Below are 6,091 nucleotides of genomic sequence, written 5' to 3' on the forward strand. Positions count from 1 at the left end.
CATTTTATTCTGTGTTCTGTTGGCTCCTTGTTAATTCAGTCGCCTAAAGACCTAATATATTTAGGAGTCAAAATGTTTTTTCCCTAATCTCTGTAAATCCAAATATACGCCTTCCTAACAATTCCAGTTTCAAAATTTTCCCACAGCAACTCAAGCAAATTCCTTCAAAACATCCCCAAAGCCATGAACAGACTTTGAAGGTGGCTCATGGTTAGCTGGGGCAGCATATCTCAATTCTACATATGCTAGTCCCCTTTGGAAGAGCATAAAATTTTTATGATTCCACCAACTCCTAGGTGTTAATATGCTTCCTGGAGACGCACACACACACACACACACACACACACGCTGCTCCCCACAGTAGTTTTAGATTCTGGTTATTCCAAGTTGTTACATCATAACGCACCTTCTCCTTCCCATTTGTGGAATTGTTCATCTCATTTGAATGATGCTTTTAGTCAAACTGTGGTGTCACTACTGAAGTCACCTGACTATTGCTTCAATTCTGTTTAATAAAATCAATATTTTCTATTGCCCTGTGGATCCAAAAAGAACCTTTGCCAGACCATGTCAGAAACACCCCTCTCGTGTGTCTCCCATTCTTCTGTCTAGTGCTGGTCTAGCATCTCAATTCCTCTCACTCACCTGCAAAGTTCTCTTGACCATCTCGACTCACTATCCTCCTTTCTTTCTTCACTTATATATTACATGCCAAGTTCAGGTTGTTTGAAACCAAACACCTCATCTGCCCTTTCCCACCTCCAAACTAATCCCACACCCTGCTTCCTTAAATTCAGGTCCTTTTGCCAACTTCAGTTGCATTTCTCTTGCTCCTAGAATTAAAGTAATTTTCAAATCCTATCACTTCTTTCACAGTCTTTCTTATTTCTATTCCCTTCTTTCTATTCCCTTTGACCTTTCCCAAAGTTCACATTCACAGAACCTCTTACATCAATGATTGCAACAGCTTCCGGGATCTCCTCCCACTGCTTGGATCGCCTCTCCATTCCCTGTGCCTTGTCATCGCCAAATTAATCTCTGCCAGATTTTATTTCGATAATGCCATATCCCTGTGAAAAATGTAAAACATCAAAATAAAGTCACATCCACCAAATCTAGTCCAGACGCTGCACTGGAGTTTAAGGGGTCTACAGGCCCTGATAAGAGAGGGGGAAACTCCCCTTAAGGTGTAAGGAAAGGGACAAAGTTCTTAGAATATGAGTCAGGATTCAAATGTAAACCTTTCCCTTCCCAATCTTCTATACCTAAAGGCAAGGCTAAACCTCATTCGAATAGTGTTTGTACAGTAAGACGTCCCCGACCCGCCATGCTGAAGGTCTGCAGAACAGACGCGCCCATATCAAGCAAGCACGACTTCCTGTCTTCCATCACCTTTTCCAGTTTTGCTAACAATACAAAATCTGACAAGAAAAGGACAGATATGAAATTACAAATAGTGAGATACCCCGGCACATTGTCAGGGTTGTCAGTCAGCAGCAGCGGCAGCCGGGGACCTTGAAGCTCAGGAATTGTGTGTTAAATGAACGTGCCTTCTGGGCGCATCTCCTCTTAGTGGTTGCCATGGCGCCCCGTCACTGCGCACAACCGCGTCTCCACCTTCGTGTGGCTGAGGGAGCTATCCTGAAAACACTGTCCTGTGTGGGCCCCGGTGTAAGGACTGAGGGAGGAATGAAAGCTCAATCTTTTAGTTAATTCAGAAGTAAGTTTTAAATTCTCTTGCTAGAAAAAATGGACATTCCTGTTAATTTTTAAAGAACAGATAGGAACATGATTATACAGAGCTTTCAATTACTTTAAAATGCTTGTAAAACTGTGTTAAAAACAAAACACAGAATCGTGTCACAGTGTGACCTCAGCTTTGTAAATACAGAACAGATATTTATTGAGCGCTCCATGGAAAAAGATGGGAAGGAATAGGTCAGATACAACGACTATCTCTAGAAAGGAAATTCTGAAGGCGTGTGTTTACATCACCATCCTTTTATGTACGTTAAAAATTCTCATAATTAACAGAAGTTACTCTTAGAATGATTTTTAAATGCTGTATATTTTTTCTTTATGAATTTTGTTACTTTTTGTTTGAAAAACTGACAGTTCAAGAATCAAAACGCTTTAATGGGGTAAACATTGCCAAGTCTTCCTCTGCTCCTGTCCCCATCACCCCACTCCTCCAGCCTCCTATGGATAACTACTCATCTTATTTTCCTTTGTATCTTTCCTATTTTTTTTAATGATACATGCAAATATGAATATATGTTGCTACTTTCTCCCCCTTCTTACACAAAATGCAGCATTACATTCACTGTTCTACACTTTGCTTTTTTCACTTAACAGTCTGTCCCAGTGATCTTTCCATAATGTACATAAATGATTCCTTATTGACAGCGCGCTGGCGGTCCCGCGTATCTGTGTCTTCCTTCAACAGTGTTTGAACGCAGCAGACCCGGGGGCTCTTTCCCACACAGGCATCAACCACCTTGCAACTGCTTCTCCAGTTGCAAACTCCGGGACCAGCTTCTGGGCCATCCCCCACTGCCAGCGCTTTTTTTTGTGTGGTTAGCTCCTCCTTGTCGACCAACCGTGACCTCCCCGATGCGTCAGCATTATTCCGCCGATGTGGAGGCCTCCGTGAACCGCCTGGTCAACCTGCAGCTGCAGGCCTCCTGCACCTACCTCTCTCAGGGCTACTATTTCCACCGCGACCACGTGGCCCTGAAGGGCATGGACCACTTCTTCCGAGAGTTGGTGAAGGAGAAGCGCGAGGTCGCCGAGTGTCTCTTGAAGATGCAAAACCAGCGGGGGCAGGGGGGGGGGGGGGGACCGCGCCCTCTTCCAGCCCGTGCAGAAGCCTCCTAAAGACGAGTGGGGTAATATCCTGGACCCCACAGAAGCTGCCCTGGTCCTGGAGAAGTCCCTGAACCAGGCCCTTTTGGATCTGCATGCCCTGGGATCTGCCAACACAGACCCCCATCTCTGTGATTTCCTGGAGAACCATTTCCTAGATGAGGAGGTGACACTGATCACAAGATCGCGACCACCTGACCAACCTTGCAGGCTTGCTGGCCCGCAGGCGGGGCTGGGCGAGGATCTCTCTGAAAGGCTCACCCTCAAGCACGACTAGGAGCCTCTGGAGCCCAGAGGCCGTGGGGGAGGGATCCATTCCCCCAGCACCCAGGCTTCTGCCTGAGCCCCTCCAGCCAGGAGGCATCTGTCTAACTGCCATCTTGTAGCCCTCTAACAAGCCCTGAACCAAGTGTAAACAATAAAGCTTTTTGCAGCAGGTTAAAAAAAAAAAAATTCCTTATTTATTTTCACGACTGCATAGTACTCCGTTGTGTGGATGTTCCCTTGTTTATTTAATCAGTTCCCTGTGATTGGGTATTTGGCTTGTTTCCTTTTACTCTGAAAAAAATTTTAAAATTCTATAATGAAGATATTTCACGCTTTAAGTTTGCATATATCTCTGTAGGAAAAAGATCCAGAACTGGAATTGTTGGGTCAAAGGGTAAATGGTGCATTTATCATTTTGAGACTCCCATTAACGTTCATGAACCCCTAGTTATTCACAGCCTTGTCAACAAGGTTGTTGTCCAACTTTTGGATTTTTACCAGTCTAAAATATTAAAAATTTTATTTCAGTATAATTTTAATCCATATTTTTTTATTATGAGGGAGGATGAGTATCTTTTCACAATTTTAAGGACCATTTGTATTTCTTTCTTTATTCCAGTCCTTTGCCCATTTTTGTTTCTTTCTTTTTTAAAACGTTAAAATTCCACAGCCTTGTTTGTTGAAAAGGTGAACCTTGCTCCTTGAAGTGGGATTATCAGCAGGCTTTCTAGTAGTGACTGTGGGCACCAGGGCCTCCAAATTGGATTTGCAGCAACAAGGACTAGCTACAGCAGGGTCCAGTCATTGCTAATGGATGACTGGTCCTTTCCTTCTCTTTTCTTTAAAGCCCTTTGTTTTATTCATTGCAAAATGTGTTTTTGTCTGGTTTGCTATTTGTATCATATTTGCTTTACACACACATACATATACACACATGTGTACATGGGTATCATACATATATACACATAAATATGCACACATACCACACATACATGTGTGTATAAATTCATACACATATACAGAGAGTGGTTGGTTTTCATTTTTTTATAAAAACGAAGTTGCAATTATCAATTTTTTAAAAGAATTTTTAAAAATTTTAAATATAGTTCAAATCAGCACATCCGGTTCATTTTAGCTCCTTTACTGTCAAACCTGGGGGCAGGGACTACTTCAGCCTTCTCTTTGTCTGTGATGACCAAAGTATAAAGATATCTGCTGCAGCAAACTTTAAATTTCACATTATCCTTATTTTTCTTAATCTTGACAGATTTGGCATCCTTTCACCAGGCTGTGAGCAGGAAGTCCCTGATTTCCTCAATTTTGTGAGGCATGGTGATAGGGTGCCCTGGGAGGCGGGTGCAGATGGGCACCCTGGTTTATTCCCCACTTCCATGCACACAATCCGAGGCACTCACAGCCAACAGTGAGAAGCAAGACAGAAAAGCATCAACCTCTTTTTATACCTCTGGAGTTTGAATATAGTTAGAAAGGCCTTGCCTACTTCAAGATTATAAAGAAATCCTTCATATTTTCTTCTAGCACATGTACAATTTCAGTTTTTACGCTTAGGTTTTTGGTCCTTTTGGAGTTTTTCCTGGTCTTTGTGTGAAGAATGGAAATCCATCCTTAAGTTGCTTATATTGTTGTAGCATAGAGAAGTCAGGTGTTCATGGTATTGAAGGCCAGGACGTGAGAATCTGAGAAGGAAGATTTATTAACAGCCGGCCAGGCGTGGTGACTTACATCCTAATGAAACCGAACCCCCAATAGGATTTTTGGGTCTCTTTTACACAGAGGATGTAGGAGTGGGGAGTCAAATGGTGCTTCTATGTAAAAGGACTTCCTTTCTTAGTTTTTTAGAGTTTTAAGTGTTTTATCTGAGTACCAGATAGGTCTTGAATTCACACATATCCCCCACATTCTAGGTAAGCTTGAATTAACACATATTGCCCACGTTTCAGGTAAGCTTGAATTAACATATTTAGTTTACATCCTCCCTGAATATCCAAAGCCTATAGAGCCTATATCACTTAATTGACTTTCCAGGAACTATGCATACTTGGATATAGAATAAGTTTGAATTTATGCACAGACCATATTAAGATGGCTGCCCCATTGTCCCAGCATCATTTATTAATAATTTTAAAAACTCATCAAAACACACTTATTTGAGTTTCAACTTTTATCATATATATAAGTATATATATATATATGCTTTTAAAAGAAAATAAGAATGCTCCATGGGAGCTCAAGAAAAGATCTTTTCCAGATCAACTAATTTGTGGTACAGAGAAGATAAATGTTTTTTTAAATAACACATTACATTTTTTAAGTGTAAAGAAAAAAATAAAGGTCACCTAAATTGCCTTATCAGGGACAGTACTGTGGTAAATAGCCAGTATTTTTAATGTCTCATTTAAGTAAATTCATTACAGATATTCATATTCATATATAACTATTTGCACAAACATTTTTCTAAGAAGCTTTAATCAGAAAAAGAGGGAGTATGTGACATTAGCAGGAGGCTTCCTACTACTCTAGAATTTAAAAAAATGAGAGTGGTTAAAGTCATTAAAATCAGTTAAAGCAGTTCTCAAATTTATGGGGACTCAGAAACATCTGTACGGCATGTTAAACCACAAATTCCAGTGCCCCACGCTCAATGCTTCTGATTCTGTTGGTCAGTGGTGGGACTTGAGAACTTGCATCTCTAAAGAAGTTCCAGGTGATGCTAATGGCACTGATCTGGGGATCACACCTTGGGAACCACTGAATTAAAGTGAAACTTAACTATATGCCAGAAGACTCACATAAAATGATTATTTTAACATAGGTTGATTAATGGTCAGCCAGAAATTCCTTATTTGATCAAAACAGAAGGGTTCCAAAAAGTGTTGTATTAGTCAGTATTCTCTAGAGAAAAAGAACTGACAGGAGATACCTGTAAATAGTATGAGAT

General features: G+C 41.0%; 1 pseudogene; it reads left to right on the top strand.

Annotated features, from left to right (window-relative positions):
* Positions 1 to 1,327: 1,327 nt before the first annotated feature.
* On the top strand, positions 1,328 to 3,318 carry LOC101446506 (ferritin light chain pseudogene; annotated as a pseudogene).
* Positions 3,319 to 6,091: the final 2,773 nt, after the last annotated feature.

The sequence above is a fragment of the Dasypus novemcinctus genome, chromosome 15 (genome assembly GCF_030445035.2).
Source record: "Dasypus novemcinctus isolate mDasNov1 chromosome 15, mDasNov1.1.hap2, whole genome shotgun sequence".
Classification (NCBI taxonomy): Eukaryota; Metazoa; Chordata; class Mammalia; order Cingulata; family Dasypodidae; genus Dasypus; species Dasypus novemcinctus.